Source organism: Desmodus rotundus, chromosome 2, assembly GCF_022682495.2.
Source record: "Desmodus rotundus isolate HL8 chromosome 2, HLdesRot8A.1, whole genome shotgun sequence".
Lineage (NCBI taxonomy): Eukaryota > Metazoa > Chordata > Mammalia > Chiroptera > Phyllostomidae > Desmodus > Desmodus rotundus.
Genome location: NC_071388.1, coordinates 4,414,303 through 4,433,848, shown reverse-complemented (window position 1 = coordinate 4,433,848; position 19,546 = coordinate 4,414,303). Strand labels below are relative to the sequence as shown.

The 19,546-nt window shown below is 49.0% G+C and overlaps 1 protein-coding gene and 1 long non-coding RNA gene across 2 annotated transcripts in view; one reads left to right on the top strand and one right to left on the bottom strand.

The window, feature by feature from the left end:
• Positions 1 to 788: 788 nt before the first annotated feature.
• Positions 789 to 6,756, bottom strand: LOC139440681 (uncharacterized). The gene is made up of 3 exons (XR_011650845.1): positions 6,631 to 6,756; positions 4,665 to 4,857; positions 789 to 3,328 (listed from the first exon to the last, which is right to left on the bottom strand). It is a non-coding gene; the product is annotated as an uncharacterized lncRNA (long non-coding RNA).
• Positions 5,899 to 19,546, top strand: part of CLDN14 (claudin 14) — a 33,181-nt gene continuing 19,533 nt past the window's right edge. Inside the window, exon 1 of the mRNA XM_053916940.1 lies at positions 5,899 to 6,021. The gene's annotated coding sequence lies outside the window, so the exon portion shown is untranslated. The remainder of the gene's footprint in view (positions 6,022 to 19,546) is intronic.

The window sequence follows — 19,546 nt, the reverse complement described above, 5'->3', positions numbered from 1 at the left end:
AGGATGTGGCTGTGTTCCAACAAAACTTGATTTATGGACACCAAAATTCAAATTCCATATACTTTTTCACATGCCATAAAATATTACCCTTCTTTTGATTTTTTTCTGCTCTGACCAATGTGGCTCAGTTGCTTGGACATCATCCTGCAAAGCATAAGGTCGCCGGTTCAATTCCCCATCAGGGCGCAGGTCTGGGTTGCAGATTCAGTCCCCAGACAGAACACACACAAGGGAAGACTTTTCAATGTTTCTCTCCCATGTTGATTTCCTCTCTTTCTCCCTCCCTTCACCCCTCTCTAAAAATAAACAAATAAAATCTTTTTTAAAATAAAGTGAAATAAAATATAAAAACCAGTTAGTTGAAACGTTGTCCCATAACCAAAAGGTTGCAGGTTTGATTCCCTGTTGGGGCGCATGCAAGAGGCAACCAGTAGATGCTTCTCTCTTGAATCCATGTTTCTCTCTCTCCCTTTGTCTCTCTAAAACAGCAGTGGAAAAATGTCCTCGGGTAAGGGTGATAAATAAAATAGAAAAACCATCCTCAGCTTGCAGACAATCTACACTGAACTCTCTTACTTTCCGTCCCCCATAAACTCACTGCATGTTCAGCTAATAACTGAACAAAGGCTTGAATCACTGTTCATTGAATTGAACCAAATGTGATTTAAACAAACACAGTAATTTTTTTTATCAGCAAAAGCTTATTGGAATTTAAATCTTATAGAAACCCTAACGTTTGGAACAAACAGTATTTTATCTGTAAAATTTTATTTTACGGGTTCAAATGGATAACATTTGTGTATTTTGATGAATACGAAAAATCAAGGGGAAGTTCCAGATGGCCGCGTCAAGACGCGCTTTGATTAAACTGTCCAGATGCTTTGAAAGAGGAGAGGGAAGGAAGTTTCTGTTCCAAAGCAGAACGACTGACGTATGTAACGGTAATTTATATTCTTATTCATACAGACAGAAGTCAGACAAGCAGCATCAAAAATGCACAAGACACAGAACGACTGGGCGTGTCACCAGGTGCTTTTAGACAACGGGACCTTTTGGCTGGGACAGGGGCGGGTTGTGCTATGCTCCCACTGTTTTATGGGAGTGGATAAAGCAAATCTGAATTTTGCAAAGACCCGTGCAGGAGACACAAACTTCCTAGCCACTGGCATATTTTTTTAAAAAATGCAAACTCCCTCAGAGAAATGCTGGAGGAAGCTTGATTTCCAGGTGGGCACAGAGGGGAAGCAAGAGGAAGCCCAATTTAACATGCAGGGGGTCCCTGGTAGATGAATGGTTAGTGTGGTTTTGAGCATCTGAATATTTATGATGTTTTTATTAGTTTTTTAATAATTAGAATTTTTAATTTTTAAAATTGTGGTAAAATATAAAACTTGCCAATTTAACCATTTTTTAAGCATAAAATTTAGTGAGATTAAGTGCATCCATATTGTTGCTCTTTCTCATCATCCCAAACAGAAACTGTATTCATTAAAAAGTATCTCCCTGCTCCTCCCTCTCCAGCCCTTTACAACCACTCCCAGCTCTCTCTCTATGAATTTGACTGTTCTAGCTAGCTCACATATGTGGAATCATTCAGTATTTCTCCTTTTGTGATTGGCTCAGGTTAAGGTTACTTAAACTGAGTAACTTGCTGCTTTCAAGGCTTCTCCATCAGAACTGCATTCCTTTCTAAGCCTTAATAACATTCCACTCTATTAGTAGATCACATTGTTTATTCAGCTATTGATGGACATTGGGTATTTCCACCTTTTGGCTCCTTTGGATAGTGCTGCTGTGAACACTGGAGTTCAAGAATCTGTTTGAGACCCTGCTTTCAGTTTTTCAGGCTGTATGTTCAGGAGAGGAATCACTTGAGCTTATAGTACTTCTATGTTAATTCTGAGGAATCTCCATACTGTTTCCCGCAGTGGCTGTACCCACCAGCAGTGCCCAAGGGTTTCAACTTCTCCGCATCCTCACCAACAACTGTGCTTTATTTGTGGATGAAATAGCCTTCCTAATGGGTGTGAATCAGAAAGCGTTTTAATGCGGTTTGAGTTGAGCACTTTTAGCCACTGAAGCATCCTCACGTTGCTTCCGTTCCCAGTCTGGAAGCTGGGGATGGGACTTTCCCCCTCCCAGAGTCTGTGATTTAAGAGCAAACCTTCCTTGACTTCACTCCAAGAAGTGAGAGGGGTGATTGATTTCAAGCTGGAGGGGAGACCAGGAGAGGAAACGGCTATCTCCATGCAAGGACGGGTTTCAGAGCCCACGTAGGAACCAGCCACCCCCTCGTTAGGACCAGGCTAAATGAGAAATCATTCCAGTCCCTTCTCTTTCTGTCCCCCAAACAATCACCATCAGTAAGTCTTCATTTCCCTGTTCTCCCTTCAGGGGCCCAGTTCCAACACTGCAAGAGATTACCCCAGTTTAAAACATTTTAAATCAGTAGCAGTCTGGGGTTACTGGGGATTAATTCAGGTAGACCTCTCGACAAGCCAATCAAGTCATTACTGCCTCTGTGGAGATTCGTGGTGGGTCCCAGGAATACCTGCAGTGGACTGTCTGCAGGCTCTCTCCCCTCACCCCACTGCTCAGTGACTTTGAGCCACCTCCAAACTGCTGGGACCCCACAGTCACGGCTGATGTTCTCCTTCCCCACACCCCCAGGAGAGCTGCGGGCTTCTACTCCAAGAGAGTAGAATTCCCTCCAAATGGCCGAGGTGGTGATAGCTCCTTTGGCCTCACAACTGTGGCTCCTGCCTCTGTTGGGAACTTGTATTAAACACCCCAAGGGCCAGACTGAGGGGCTTACTTGTCTGATACCTTCCTGCCTCCCACTTGCAGCCTGGCTCAGCCATGGAGATGCAGGTGAACAGGTGCCCCTCTCTCAGGAAGAGTTCGTTCCCCACACCCCCAGGCTCCCTCTCTTTTCCCAGCCACAGAGGGCTCATGGCCCCTTCTTCATTCTGAAGGATGTTCTAGTGTCCAGGGAGCAGGATGCTGAGGTCTCAGAGGTCCCCCTAGATATCCCCAAGGGGCTTGAGGCCTCAGACAGGGCTCCCACTGACTGGTATGTCAGTTAGGATGCATTGGGCTGCAAGTAACTGATAACCCCACCTCAACACAAAGAAAAGCATGTTCTCTCGCTGGAGCAGATGTACCAAGGGATTCCAGCTCCAGGGAAGGTTAATCCAGTGGTTCAATAATGTCTTCAGGAACTTGGTTGCCTCCATTTTTCTACCAGCATCCTCAGCATGTGGCGTGGTCCCAGGGCAGCTCCTAAGGTGCCAGTGGGTGGCCCCACTCCAGAAATCACATCCAGACACTGTAACATTCAAAAGAAGGCAGAAGAGGGGCTTTATCTCCTTCATTCCTCACTTTAAGAGCAAAAAACTTTACCCAGCAGCTGGACCCCTGAACATTCCCTTAAACTTCATCGGCTCTGCCTGTGTCATCATCAAGCTCAGGGAACCAGGGCAGAAGGGTGGGATGGCCATGATTTTATGGGGTTTTTCCACGTGTCACCTGAAGCACATTCACCCACTCCTGAGCTCTGTGAAGTCATCACACTTACCTGTGGGGTCATCCCTTTGTATCTCTCACGTACTTGCTTTGTTATTCTATTTTGCACTCATTTCCTTTTTTTACAAAAGAAACACCTTTGCTTTTTCTAAATAGTTCATTCAACACAGAATTATGTGGAGTACAACTATGGAAGGTGTCCTTGGCAACCCTCCCAGTCTCACTTGCCCCCCAGAAGGAAACACTGTTTCGGCGTGACCTCTTCCTGTCCCCCCCAGGCCTTTGCACATGAGCCTATGTCCATACACACAGCGGTGCTTTGCTTTCATTTTCACGTAGGTGGTGTCTGCCTCTGCTACTGGCGTGCTCCACTTAGCGCTCAGGGCTTACAGATCCCCTTCGTTCACTTCAGTGGCTGAACATTGTCCCACAGGGTGGGCAGTCCATTGCTTTGCATTCCAACTAGCTTTTCAATCCTGTGCCTTACTCCCCTAGCTGGGTGATAAACATCCTGCGGGCAGAGCTCTCCATCCTCAAACACTTAATACAGTATTTTCCTACCAGGTAAAAGTCAATTAACAGTCATTAATGGGAAGGGTCTGTCTCCCTTCCCACACGCTAGCTGTCTCAGCACTTCTGAGCCAACAGAAGGGACACAGTCTATCGGTCTGTGGCTCTCTGTCAACACAGTGACAAGTCAATCCACTAGCAAGGGAGAGCTGGTTGCTGTCCGCTGTTCCTTTGGTGACATTTTCTGGGTTCAGGGCGGCGCACCGTCTCCATCTCCCTGAGCAGCCCGTCAATTCAGAGCCTGGGCTACTTGCAAGGTTGTCCTACTGTTTGGCTCACGCAGGAGCATTGTGGCAGGGTTATTAACAGCCTGTGCTTCCTGGAGAACCATTTCAAGGGCTACTAATGGTGTTCGCAGGCTGTGGAGCTGGGACGGCTACCCAGATTCCTAGACACACACTATTAATAACCCTTTCCAGGTTTCTTGAGGCAGACACAACTACGTAAAGTAGATTACAATTGAACCTATTCTAGACCCTTCGGTGGGGAGAAATCACTTCAATGTGTGGCCATCACCTCAGAACAGACCAGCCAAGTTTAGGACAATCACTCTGTAAGCAGATGCTCGCCTTCAGACTGTGATAGCATCCACGAATATCATCTCAGGCCTTGGTGGGTTCCTTGTACTTCTGAATCTGCCGAGCTTCCTGTAGTAGCCGAAAAAATTACCATTGCGAAGGAGCAAAGACAAGAAACACCTGCCTCCCAGATGTGCTCTTTGCATTGGGCAGGACTCTCAAAACGTGGACCTCAACAGGAAACCTGGGATGAAGAAAGGAAATCAAGCAATAGACATGAGACTAAAATTAGTTTATGTCCCTCAGCTGATAACGCACAAGGGGAAACTTTCCGATCAAGCTGGTCCCTACCAGACTTAGTAACTAAAGTCTGCAACAGCACCAGGAAACCAGGGCGTCCACACGTGGGAAACAGGGCGACAGTGATCCAGACCAAGTAGATGCCTATGACAGGTTCAGAGGGAGGATCCACGGTGCTTCCAGACGGGGACGGCACCTGCCTCGCCGCGGCCTGCAAGGCCCATGCTGGACCAAACCTGCGCACTTCCGGGAGACACAGCGGCTCTGTCTGGGAAGCCGCCCTGCATGGCATTGCTGTTCGCTGTCTTGCACACCTTCATGTGTGTCCCCCTCCATTGGTGCGGGAAGGTTCCCTGCCTGCCTCCCTCTGTGTTTCTGTCATCTTCCTTGCCTGGAAATAGCCTTGACCATTACAGACCTTGATGACCCTTCTTCTTCTTCTTTCCTCACCCTATGTTGTTGAGAAGAACACTGCTAACAAGATAAGGAAGGTAGAATCAGGAGAAAACCTAGACTACCTCCTGTCGAAACGGGTGGGAGGGTTGGGAATAAGGTCGGGGGGGGACCTGAGGGATTTGGGGGGGTTGCCATGCAGGCTCCACCCCCTGCTCTGGCAGCGGGTGTCCCCAACACCCCCATTTATTACCTAATATATGAGATAAATATTTTTTAGACCAGCACTGCAGTCTATGGCTTCGGACCATGCGACTGGAAAGGGAAAGATGAAACCTTCCCAGCAACTTGGCATCATTTTCTTTCTTTCCTCTACAGGATAGCGTGTTTTCGCTGGTCATTGAAGAGGGTCCAAACAGTCCGGGAGAAATGGGCTTTCCTTCTCCCCAAGCCTGGCTCTCTCGGAGAAACAGGCCCAGGCAGGGCCACGGGGCCGCCGTCCTCACTAGAGCCAACTGCGGCTCCGGGTTAGGGTCTGGTCCGCTTCAGTCTCTGCTGTGCTCCTTTCCCAGGCGGAGCGCGGCCCAGCAGTCTGGACGCCGGCCAGGAAGCCCCCAACCGCTCCAGCCCAGGCCCCCGCTCGCCGACTGACCCCCACGACCGCCCAGCCCAGCCCGGCCCAGCCACATGGCCGCTCGCTTTCCTGATGTATGAGGTGGGTATAGTGTTCTCCCCCAAAGCAAGAACTCCCAGGGGCTCCTTAGTTAACATCCGTAAACATGTATCATGATAGTTACTATTCTAGTTTTGAGCTGAAACCGAACTGGCCAAAAGGAAAGAAAATACCGGCGCTGCCCCGGCGGGCAAAGACCTTGGCTTTTCTGGTATTTCCAGTCGGGCCGGTGGGAGCAAGTCCCCGGGCAGCCCTGGGGCAGCCGGCCGGAGCCCGCGGCTGCGCCCCCACGTCGGAGGGTGAGGGCCCCCCGAATCGAAACCGGGCTCTGCGTGTTTATCAAAGGCTGCGCGTCTCCCGTGAGACCCCTGGGGACGGGGACGCGGCGCGTCTGCCGTAGGGCCCAAACCCTGCCGTTCTTTGGGGACTGCCCGGCAGTGCAGGCGAACAGTACACACACTTTCGGTTTCTATGGTGGAGATCCGTAACCAGGGCCTCAGGGGAGTAGCTGCCGTTTCCCACGGAGAAGAATCTCCGGACTTCCGAGGCTGGTACTGAGAGGGCGCTTCTGTCTGGTTGGGCAGCCCGCACCAGTTACTGCCCCTAATGCCTACCACCGTGTCCTGCCCATCGGGGACCCTCTACACATACCTCAGCCAACCCGCCAGCCCCCATCCTCTGGGCCTAAAGAATTCCATCCCATCCCGGCTCCAGCTTCCATATGGAAAACAGCTGCCACATTTCCACCCGGCTCCTCTTCCTCCCAAAACAAGGCCTCCCACCCCGCTCCCTGTGGGCTTCCGGTCGGAGCTTCCGCCTCCTCCCAAGATGGCCGACACCGGAAGTGCCCGCCCTGCAGCCTCCGTCAGCACCCTCTGCACGAGGCCGTGTCCCGCTCCGCCAGCAGAGGCGTAACCCAGCGAGCCCTGCATCCGTGCGCAGGCCCGGGTGGAGACAGGATAACGCTCTTTAAACGGGTGCTGTTTAAATATCTGTTCAATATTTACTTAGAGGAAGGGCTAAGTACTCTAAATAAATAAAGGAAGGGCCCAAAGGAAGAAAGGCCTGGCAGTGGGGTGAGGGAGCAGCCTCAATCTCTTCCCCCAGCTCCAGAGACTTCATTTCTGGCCCCAAGTTTGCAATCTCCTCTCTGCAACACAAAAGCCCCACCAGTAAGGGCACCCTCCTGACTCCGAAGGCAATGCCCTGGTGACTCTCAGAACCTGTCCTTCCAGGCCCTGTTCATGTCTGCCTTCCCTCTCCTTGGAGATTTTCCCCCGAGGGAAGTCTGGAAAAGACTAAGGTCTCGGGTTTTTGCAACCAGAGCCGTTGCAGCCCTTCAGCTGGCCCGCCTGGCAGAAGGAAATGGGGTTTCTTTTCAAGCGCACTGGGCGGGCCGAGCACTGTGGCGCTCGTGTAGGGCGTGGCTCTGTGCCTGTGTGCCCCCTGCCCACCTGGCCTCCTGGGGCCTCCTGACGTAGGTCAGAGAGGCCGTGACGTAGGAGGTGCACGGCAGTTAGGAACGATTAATTCTGGCTTCTGCTTTGACACCCGGCCGCTGCCTCTGGGTGCCGTACTCCATAGCTCGGGCTGGGCTTTCTGCGATGCTTCCCAAGCTATCAGAAAGACTGCTTTAAAAAAAAAAATCTAATCTCTTATGGACCACTACTTTTCTACCAGCTAGAAATATAGAATTACTAGAAAGTGAAATTTAAAAAATGAAGATATACAAAATTCAAGCCCGATTTCTTTTTATGAGATTTACTGACCAAATTAATTTGTTACTTTGTTATGCAAGTTTTGAAGCTTACTCTCAGTTTCTGTTCCGGTCTCATTGGAGATCGGGAACAGTGTGAGTAGTATTGCACTGCGCAAGCGGGAAGCTCCTGCGGGCTTCCCCGCCCCGAAATCTGTCATTTTTCTGGGAGAGCGATTCTCATCCAACAGGGAGGGTGGTCAGGTTTCCAGCCCGGAGGCCCCAGACCAATCCCCAGGGTTAACACCGAGCTTGGGTTTAAGTTCAGGGCCTGTGCGATTGACCCCCAGATCCCCTTCCCAGCCAGCTTTTCCTGCCATGAGATGGGAACTCATGTGTGCAGGGTGCCGTGACCTGCTGTCTTGAAATTGTGAGACGTGATATTCTCTCCTTTAGGTTTTACTTTTATCTGATTTTAGTCAAACATCAACCGAGTCAGTTATCATTGACTCTTCTCTATAACCCACTGCAAGCAAACGAAATGTGGAATCGGGGGGGCGTGGGTAGAAGGGAAGAAATAGTATTTTTTCTATTGCATCAACCACTAAAATGTTTCAATTCACTTTTTAAATAATGTTACCTTTTGTGAGATACTTTGGATAGGCCTTAATATAAGAAAAATAACGAGCAATAACTCCTGAAAATAGATTTTTAAAGTCTTTTGTCTTTAAAAGGAGCAGACCATTTCGACATTAAATACTTTGAGAAAATCAGTTTTCAAATTTCCTTTTGGAACCTGAAGTAGCAGGTCACAGTGGCCTCTTGTGGACGTTAGTAATTTAACAGTTGGAGTGGGCTAGGCAGAAAATTGAAACAATAATTTTTAAGTACTGAATTTCATCATTTATAAGACTCAGATTTTTTCACTGTTTTGAACACTTTTTAAATTGGGGTGTGGCTGGTAATATATGGCATGTCATAGTTTAATTGTTTTCTTCCCTAATGATACTTTGTCTTACAATTGTTGGCATCTTAGTTTCATCAAAATATGATTTCTGATATGACTTTTGTAGGACGTTCAATTCAGGCACTCTCCCTTTATTTGCCAATCCTCCGCTTTGTATCTGTGTCTTACTGACTCATTGCATTTTATATATGTCGCATAATGCATTATTTTCAAGGCTCTTCATTATATTGCATAAGGTAGATCTTTTTCCTTCATAACACATTAATGCATTGATATCAGTCAGCCCTAACTCCAGGAATGAACAGATCTATGACTGCTGAGACTCAGTAGCTCTCCGTGCTGGCTACAGGTCAGCATCACCTGCAGAGTCTTCTAAACTCTTCTCCGATCTGGTCTAATTGACCTAGGTGTGGTGCCCACACATTAGGAATTTTTAGAAGCTTCCCAAGCTTTTAAATTCTAATGTGCAGTCTCAGTTGAGAACTGATTCCTTCATTCAAGTCCAAGGGTTTCAAGATATATGGATTTTTTTTTAATAGTTGAGAAATATTCGGCATTTTTTTTGTATAGTAAACAACTTTCGTTGCTCACAATGATCATAATTATGAATGCAAAGGAGCTCTACTTCATAAAGCAATCGTGGGCAGCACTGAGACCAGGATATGCAAGAAAATAGTTTTTCCCCAAATCATCATCCCTTAGTGTGCCGTTGTGCAACACACAACTTGCATTGGATTCTGCACACAGGCACACAGTGCTGTTTGAAGTGAGCACCCCAATGAGATGAGGAATGCTACTGAAGCGTGAAACTGTGGCTATAAAATTTACAAGATGCCACAGTAATAATATACCTTTAACATACCATAACCCTCTCAAGGAATGTCTGTCCACTAAGGAAAAAAAAATTTAAGATATCATTTCCTTGGAATCCTCTCTCCTTGGCTGAGAGTGAACTCTGCTAATTCAGGGACTGACCCCTGAGCATACTACAAGGATGGCATAATTGCTCTTGACCTTCTGGCTAGTGCAGTAGTAGAATGTGATACCTCGTCAGGCAGCGACAGGGATCAGAGCGGTATTTCATGGGCGACAGCTTGGAGAAGAAAGGACCCCGTTCAGCTTTGGGCCCTAGCACTTGTGAACTTCATGACCTTCTGCGAGCTACTTGACAAATCTCCCGTTCCCCGACATGCGCACTTGGGATCCCAACACCGGCCTCGGCTATCACGGGCCTCGGTTAGCCTATGCAAACACGGGGCACGCGATGGCCAGCCAGCAATGACAGAAACTCAGGTGGGTTGGTGAGTCGGTCGTTTCTTCTAACTGCTTTCAGTTCATTGCAGAAGGTAGGGAGGTGGTGTTTTCCAGCACATTCAAGGCAGATAGACCATTAACCCCTTCCAGCCTGTCACCCTCAGCCCCTACAACTGTGGGTGCAAGGCCCAGGCCTGGGATCTGGGTTTAAACAATAGAATAGCCCCATTTCGTTTCCTTGGATTTAATCAATAAGAGGACTTTTTAAATTCATAGGACTTTTTTTTTTCTATTCAGTGCTCTTACAGCTGAATGTAACAACGTCCTAAAATATTCTCACTTCAGACTTTCTGTTTCCACCAAAAACAACCTTTATGCAGAGCCAGCAGCTGGCTGGGAGTCTGCCGTGTGTCCCTTCCAGAGAGAACCATGGGTCCTTTTGACTAAAGCCCAGGCTGCTGTTAAGAGAGATTAACAGCCTGTGATCCCCATCAATTAATCGCAGTGGTGACCCTGTGGGTAAAGGGCAGGAGGGCTGCGTCCATGTTAACATGGCAGAAAATATGGAAGAGAATCCTCAGGGAGGAAACTTGGGGGTCCAGGGCCGTTCCCTAAAGCCCAGAAGTCCCAGCGCAATTTCATTGGTCTCAGCCCCAAGCATCCCAGACTGCACCCAACACCACCCTGTGAGCACGGCCCACCTAGGGTCGGATGACAGTGGCCGTCTGCCAAAGGTCCTCACTAAGTTCCAATTGGATCTTACCCCGTTTCTGCCACCCACACTAGTGACTCACTCGTGCCTCTCGCCGTTGTGAAAAAGAAACGTGACGTGGACAGAAACTCCCAACAGCACCAGTCGCTCTAAACCGGCAACCCCCCTCACTTCTCATTTCACTGGTGCACCCGGGGCAGTAGACCTCCTGCAAACAGTGGTGGCCTTAGGTGTACCCCTTCGGCCCTCAGCGAAACCACCATTCTTTCCTTCTTCAAAGCGAGGGACCAAAGTCCAGGCAGACAGGCCGTCACCCAACAGAGAGCACGCATGTCCCCGAGAAGCCATGGCACTGACATGCCATCCCCTCTCCCCACCTGTTAGCTGGCCACCTCGGGCAACTCATTACGCTCTCCGAGTGTGTTTCCTCGTTGTTGAGTGGGACCTAAGAATCCCTGCCGCACGGTGTGCAGGTTTCGTGGGGACTGAGTGAGCGATGTCCGGCTGTTGCTGGCACAGTGTAACGTGAGCCCCACTTGAAACTTGAGGGTAAACATTTGAAAGGAGTCAGTAATTAGCTATTGAAAGGTAGTTGAAAAGAAAGGAAATATGTAAGCCAAAAAGAGCTTAAAAACCGGAATATATCTCCTTCCTGGAAAATGATCCTTCAGACCCTGTTGTGGGTCAGGCGAGGGCTGGGTGGGTCACCCTGTCCCAGGCGTCACTGTGCAGCAGCAGAGGTCTTGAGACCCAGCCCAAGCTCAGGGCAGCTCCAGGCCGAGAAGGCGGTACGGGCAAGCCCACGTTTCCTTTCCTTTGCCTACCCCTGATTTCTGTTAGACCTGGTGCTGGGCTCCTGCATATGGGGCCATGTGCTAACTTGAAATAAATAGGCTAAAAAGCGGGAACTAAGCAGCTAAGCCAAGTCAAACACGACTGTGGAAACCGACCCCGAGTTGCCCGGAGGTGTTCCCAAAAGCAAAGCAAACACTGCTCATGGACAGCCTGCTCTAATTCTCCACCTGGGGGACCGGCGTGGGGACACAGTGGGGCTGCGTGGGGCTGGGGCAGGCTCCTGTGCTCCGCACTGCCCATGGGGTCACTTGGGAGACCCCCAGGGCCCCCCATTGGCTCCCATTTTTTGAGGCCACAGCTCTGTCTCAGAGACCTTGGCCGCCCATGAGGCAGCTGATCACCTAGGAAGCAATAAATCACATTTGGCTTTGCCCCGGCTGGCTCCTGCGCTACAATAAGTCACTAGCTTGTCTTCGGCTCCAGCAGCCCATCTAGAATCAATATTTATCGTCCACGTGTCTAGATCCGTGATTTTCAACTTTACCACGCTAAGATTCTCCCGGTTTGGGGCCAGGCTAACAAAAACACACGAATTCCCAGAGCTACCTCCTCAAACTTTGATGCAGTAGCTCTGGGCGGGGACTCTGGAAACTACCTTTTTCAACTTTATTTTTCAATTGTAGTTTACATTTGATAATATATTTTGTATTAGTTTCAGTTGTAGAGCAGAGTGGTTGGACAATCCTATGCTTTATAAAATGCTCCCCCTGATATCTCCAACACCCACCTGGCACCACACGCAGTTACCACGGTATTACTGACTACATCCCAGTGCTGTGCTTTACATCCCCGTGACTACCCTGTGATTGTCACTCTGCACTTCTCACTCCCTGCGCCTCTTTCACCCAGCCCCCAGCCGCCCTCCCCTGCGGCAGCCCTCAGTCTGTTCTCTGTGTCTGTGAGCCTGTTGCTATTTTGTTTGTTCATTTATTTTGCTCTTTAGATTCCACATATAAGTGAAATCACACGGCATTTATCTTTCTCTGACTGACTTGTAATACCCTCTAGGTCCATCCATGCTGTCGCAAATAAGATTTCATTCTTTTTAAAAACAGTTTAGTTTTTATTGTATTTTTTCCATTAATATTTATCACCCTTAAGATTCCATTCTTTTATTTATGCCCGAGTAATATTCCATGGTATATATGTCCCACAGCTTTCTTATCCATTCACGTACTGATGGGCACTTGGGCTGCTCCCAGATCTTGGTGATTGGAAATAACGCTGCAATGAACACAGGGGTGTGTGTGTTCTTTCAAATTAGTGTGTCGGGTTTCTTCAGATAAATACCCAGAAGTGGAATTGCTGGGTCATAAGGCAGTTCCATTTTTCATTTTTTGAGGTAACTTCATACATACTGCCTTCCACGGAGGCCGCACCAGTCTGCATTCCCACCAACAGCGCACGAGGGCTCCCTTTTCTCTACATCCTCGCCAACACTGTTGTTCGTGGATTTATTGATGACGGCCGTTCTGATGGGTGTGAAGTGATATCTCATGGTGGTTTTAATTTGCATTTCCCTGATGATTAGTGATGTTGAGCACCTTTTCAGACGCCTGTTGGCCGTCCGTACGTCCTCTTTGGAGAAGTGTCTATGCAGCTCCTCTGCCCGTCTTCTAATTGGACTGTTTGCTTTTTTGGTGTTGAGTTCTTGATAAGTTTTGGATATTAACCCCTTATTGGATGTATCTTGGCAAATATCATCTCCCATTCAGTGTGATGTTTTTCCATTTCATTGATGGTTTCTTTTGCTGTACAAAAACTTCTTAGATAGAGTCCCATTTGTTTATTTGTTCTTTGTCCGAGAGATATATCAGAAAGAAATATCACTAAGAGAAATGTCAGAGATTTTGCTGTGATTTCTTTGAGTCTTATATTTAACTCTTTAATCCATTTTAAGTTTATTCTTAATTGTGGTGTAGGAAGGTTGTCTAATTTTATTTTTTTGCATCTGCCCAATTTTCCCAGCACCATTTACTGAACAGACTGTCTTTGCCGCGTTGTATGGTCTTGCCTCCTTTGTCAGGTAGTCACTGGCCACGTGGGCATGGGTTTATGCGGGGCTCTGTTCTGCTCCATTGATCTGTGTGTTTGTTTTTATGCCAGTGCCATGCTGTGTTGATTACTGTAATCTTGTAGTGTAGTTTGATATCAGGTAGCACGATTCCTCCAACTTTGTTATTTCTCAAGATTGCTGTGGATATTTAGGGTCTTTTGTGGTGGAACCTGCTTTTAACAAACAACCCTACAAATGTGGAAACTGGCCAGCCTCAGGTCCACATGAAACTCTAAATGCATATAAAACAACTAGATTCTAACGCCTATCACATAGCACATTCAAAAGGGGCCCAATCCCTAATGAGTAATTCTCTCTAGGAACCCAGGCCTCTAGTGCAAAATGGCTGTGCACATTTTAAGTAAAAACGTATTGTATGTTCTTACTCCCTGGATTGCATCCCTGTGGGCAGAATCACAGATCTGTCACCATTGTGGCCATCAAAAATCCTAAAATCTAGCTGGAGGAATGGCTTGCTAGGGACACACCAGCCAAGTGGAGAGGTGGCAAGGCATTCAGGGATGGAGGGACTTTTGCCATCAATAGCATCTCTCCCAGGGCTGGAACCAGAAAGACGGCAGGGAATTCCATTCCATGGAACAAGCATGCGCTGAGACCTACTATGTACTGGCCCAGTGACCCAGTGGATAGAAGCTGCCCTGTAAGGAGTAAGGCAGCTGGCTGGAGGGAGGGGGAGAAGGGAAAGAGCTGTCTGACCAGGCCATGGTCGACCAGGGCAGAGAAGGGCACAGCTTGGGGGCGGGGGTGGGAGCCTCATCAAGACCAGGGTGTTACATGTTATGGGGTGAAGAGGGGGGTTGAAAATTTGGGGAGGGTTTAGTCTTGATTAAATAGGCAAAAGTCGTGATTAAATGTGTTTCTTAGTCAGAGCATAATATTAAGAGAAGAGCTTCAGGAGCAGACGAGAAGGCTGCTGGGACAGGCACAGCCAGAGCAGAGCTCAGGAGAGGCTGGGCCCTGCTGGAATTGAATTCCGTGGATTCGAATGGTCAGTGGAGAATGGTGGGGAGGGGTGCTGAGTTGAAGGGCGTCCTCCACCCCAAATTCCTGTCCTTTCTGGAACCTCACTGTGTGCCCTCATTTGGAAATAAGGCCATTGCAGATGTAATTAGCAGAGTTGAGATGAGGTCATGTGGGAAGGAGGGAGGACTCTTAATCCAATATGACTGCTGCCCTTATAAGAAAAGGGGAGAAGACACAGACGGATGGATGATGACAGCAGCAGACATCTGAGTGATGCGTCTGCCGCCCAAGGAACTCCAAGGATTGCGGGAAACCACCGGAAGCCAGGGGAGAAGCCCAGACAGATTCCCCCACTGAGCCTCCAAGAAGGAACCAAACCTGCCAATGCCTAGATTTTGGACACCTGGCCCCCTAAACAATGAGAGACTAAATGTCTGTTGTGTTAAGCCACTCGGTTTGTGCTTATTGTTACAGCAGCCCCAGGGGATGGATGCCGGGGTCTTGAGGAGGAAGGAAGCCAGGGACTCGGCAGCTGCCTGCCCCTCACTGCCTGCACGTCTTCTATTCCCTAGTCTACGCAGTTCCGAAACAGGTCACAGTAGCCACCACTTAGTAGAGGTTTCTGAGCCTTCTCCAGAAATTCAAGATTTTTTCCTGGTTATTAAATGTGCACCAAGTAATTGTGAAGAAGAGGCCTTGTGGTTCCAGTTTGGGGTTGGGTGGTTTCAAGGGGAAGGCCCCACGCCCGCCTCTCCCGGCTGGGCTACTGTCCTGGGCTTCCCCGGTGGCTTCTGAGTGGGAGAAGACTGAAGACAGAAACTGTGAAGGCTGGTTTCCCGTGAGAGTCAGGGTTCCTTGGACCTCCAACTCTGCGTGTGCTATGTCATTTACTTGCCATCACGGGTGTCCTCTCCCCCAACTCAATGAAATTTCCTAAAAGCAACCACTCACAGGCTTTCCTCTGTCATGCTCCCTGAGACAGTGCAAGTCACGAAAAATGGTGCGTCTTCCAGCTCTGGCCCAGTGGCTGGTGGCTCAGTTGGTTGGAGCATCCACCTGTACACCAAAATGTTGCATGTTCAATTCCTGGTCAGGGTGTGTACAGGAGGCAACCGATCCATGTTTCTCTCCCACATCAATGTCTTTCCCCACCTCCCCATTTCTCGCTCTCTAAAATCAAAAAAAACATACCCTCAGGTGAGGATTTTTTTTTTTTTTTAAAAGGTGCCTCATCCAGCTGGACAGATTGTAAAAGGACACCCCTCTCTGGGCAGCTGAATTACAACAAGTGCCCTTGCTGAGTGCTTTGATCAAAGGACCCGACCCCTCCAATGGGGAGCAGGGCTCGGCCAGCTGAGCCCGGGTTGGACTTTGGCCCCTACAAGGCCCACGTTGCAAAGTAGTGACACTGAGCCAACCCAGAGCAGGGTCCCTTTGATGACCTCTTCGTTGGAGCTGAAGGACCCAGCGAAGGTGGGCTCCCGCCCTTCTCTGGGCTCGTCCTGCTGCAGCTAGCTCCTGTGTGTATGTCTGTCCCTAGCTGGAGGGGAAGAAAGCTTTGTGACACTGTCTGTCTTACCTGATTTCACACTCCCATCACCTGACACTGGGCTCCGTCACAGCACACCCGCACCACAGGTTTGCCCAACTCAGATGTACGCATCCAACGTGAGACCGGAAATCTCTCTCTTTACTCAACCAATCGGCTACCCTACAGGCACCTTTCCCATCGGTTCTTCCATTGGTCTTTAATAGACAGATCCAGACAAGAGAAGTAAAATCCAATTCCGGGAAGGAGGAAAAGTCAAGCTTTTAATCCTCCAGGACCCGAGAAAAGGCAGTATTATTATTATCATTTTGCTTTTTTCCTTTCTCTCCGCACACACTTCTCCTGGCTCACAAAAGCATCCCCTCCCTGTCAGCAGCGTCACTCTGTGCTGTCACCACCAGGGGCTGAAGCTGAAGGCTGACCACCACAAAGAAGCATCACTTCCATCCACTTCCTCTGATGCGACCCTGGAAGCATTAAAGGAAATGAAACCATGGCGTCCTTGGGCCACCCACGATCGCGCCCCTGGACTAACATTGCATTGCTGGCAGCAGGTCAGGGAATTGGCTCCTAACTCAGCCTGTGGAGGGTGGATAATGTAGGTGTCTCGAGGCATTTGGGACCCCAGAGGGGGCTGTCAAGGTGACAGATGTGCCCCACAAGGGTTAACAATGTCTCAGTTATACAACGATGAAGGAGTTTTTTCTCAGCCTCTCTCCAGCTTTCCTGGGCCCCAGTCAGGCCTTTAAGGTGATTTGTGCGAAGCCTTTGAAGTTCATTATTTTCAGAGCTTGCGCTGGGCCTGCTTGAGTTTGCTGAAGGATAAGAGTTACTAGAGATATGAAAAATCAATTCAAAGGCAAGAGAAAAGAAAACAGGCACGGAGCCGCTTCCTGTTGGAAAGCAAAGAAAACCTGTGTTCTCTGTGGCTTTTTCTCCCTCCTGGATTGGGTGGGAGGGAACCCTGAGTGATGGGGGTCATTTGCTCGTAGGGATCCAGTCAGTTGGTTTATATTAGGAAGGGGGAGCCAGGGGTGCTTGGTGGGGTGCCCTGAATTCCCACCTGGTGGTTCTCAGCCTGCGGGACTTTGCCCCGCAGGAGAAAGGCTTCTCAGTTGCTTAGACTGAGCAGTCCTTCAGAAACCTTGTTACTGTGACATGGTGTATCTTAACCTCCTACGGCTGCCCTAGCAAAGTAGCACAAAATGTTTGGGGGGAGGGGGGTTGATACTGGCATTTATTCTCTCATGGTCCTGCAGGCTGAAAGTCTGAAATTAAGTTGTCAGCAGGGCCACCCTCTCTTTGAAGCTCCAAGGAGACTCCCCCGAGCCTCTCCTAGCTTCTGATCCTTGCTGCCCACCTTTCATGTCCCTTGGTTTGTGGCAGTGTCGTCCTGACTTCTGCCTCTGTCTTCACAGTCTTCCCTCTGTGACTCCTGTGTGACTGTGTCTAAGGACACTGGTCACATTGGAGTAGGGCCCACCCATCTGTTCTCATTTTGCCTTCATCACCTCTTTAAAGGCCCCATCTCCAAGTAGAGCCATTTTGAGGTGCTGGGGTTTAGGACTTTAGCATAGAGATTTGGGGTGTTGCACAGTTTAGCCCATAACCAACATCTTTCCATGCCAAGGTGATGAGAACTCAGACTCACTTCTACCATGCAGGTGAGCAGGGGCCACAAAGCTTCTTTAGTTCTCTTTCTCGTGAGCCTCACTCCCACAGCAACAGAGAGGGGACTTTAATTTGTCATTAATATTATCTCCATCCTCTTTGATTGAATCATCACCTTTGATCGAAACAGGCCCCACCAGAGAAATATTAATTGGCAGAGTTCAACTCATGAGTTTCTCTCCTTCTGACCCTCTGATCCAAGATGGCAGCCAGAGCACAGGGAGGCTTGAGGTCCCCGTGAAGGCAGACTGGGATGCATGGGTTAGATCTGTTTTGGGGACTGAGGGCATAGCCTTGGGGTCTGTCACATGTGGCCATATCACCTTGGAGCCCTACCTCCAAGGTCTAGTGGGATGCCCATTCCATCCGTAGAGAAGGTGGGCTCCTCACATGGGCTCGTAGTTTGACTCTTAGCTGTATGCTGAACCTGATTTGGGGACGTGCAAGGATCCCTGGGTCCCCTCCATGCTGCAGAGGAATGCAGGCTTTGGAGAATGCTGACTGACCTCATCTATCCCACCTTCCTGCCACCATCCACTCATCCCAGTGTTGGGATGGTGTTGTCTCCTCTAACGATTCCAAACAGGGAACGGAAGAACGTCCCATGTTCCTTGGGGCCCGCTCAGGATGTTCAATTTGGTGCGAGTAGGATGCACACGTGTGACCACTGGCTTCCCCTTCCAGCCTCCCTTTTCGTCCTCATGCACCAGGGCTGGAAGCATAGCACCTCCCCCATTCCTTGTGGCAGAAACTTGTGTGTGATGTCCTGAGTTTCCTGGAATATAAGAACCTCAGAGTTCAGATCTCCAGGCCTGGATATTTATATGGTAATAAGCTCAAAGGATTTTGAAAACTCTCTCATGCCAATGCCTGGCTTTCAAGAGCACTGTCTTGCTGAAAACATACATTAGATATCAGAAGCCAAAAACCTAATATTTCTTGCCATTTCTGGTCCCTGCCCTGCCTCCCAGGGCTGCCAGAAGAGCAGCCTTCTCTCCTCACAGACCCCTCCTCAGTCGGGACTTTCAGGGTGACCTCACCTCTCTATGGAGCTGACCCTGAGACCAGAAGGATGAGACCCAGGCCCCTTCTTGGCCTCTTACGAGCTGCTCACTCTGAGGACGCTCTTTCCTCCTTGAGCCCAGGAGAGTGCAGGACTCTTCTCAGGTGGCAGAAAAACAAAACAAAAAAAAAAAAACAACAACAACAAAAAAACCCCCACACTGACTCAACAAGTATTCCTTCAAGGTCAGTTCTGTCTTACTCCTGGACCTCAACTCCTAACTTAAGGGCCAAGAATTTGACCAAGTTCTTGGTTCTAATATGGCCCAACCCAAATAGCCGTCAGCCAGAACAGGGCTGTGGGAGTTTCCTATGGCTGCCGTAATAAATCACACGAGGGAGGAACCCTAAAACAGCAGGACTTCATTCTGGCACAGACATGGAGGCCAGCAGTCCAAAGGCAAGGTGTCAGTAGGGCCATACGCCCTCCACAGGCTCTCCCTTGTGTCTGCCAGCCTCTCGTGACTGCCAGCACGCCTTAGCGCTCCCTGGTTTGTAGCTGCATCACCACAATCTCTGTCTCCACCTTCACATGACATTCTCTCCTGGGTCCCCTCTCCTCTCCTCATCACGACACCAGCCATGGATTTGGAGCCTAAGCTAATCTAGCATGGCCTCATCTTACCTTGGTTACTTCTGCAGAGACCCTGCTTCCAAAAATGATCACATTCCGAGGTTCCAGGTAGACATAAGTTTTCAGGTGGATAGTATTCAACCCACTATAGGAATTCCTGGGTTAATTCTTCCTAATGTTGTTCTCA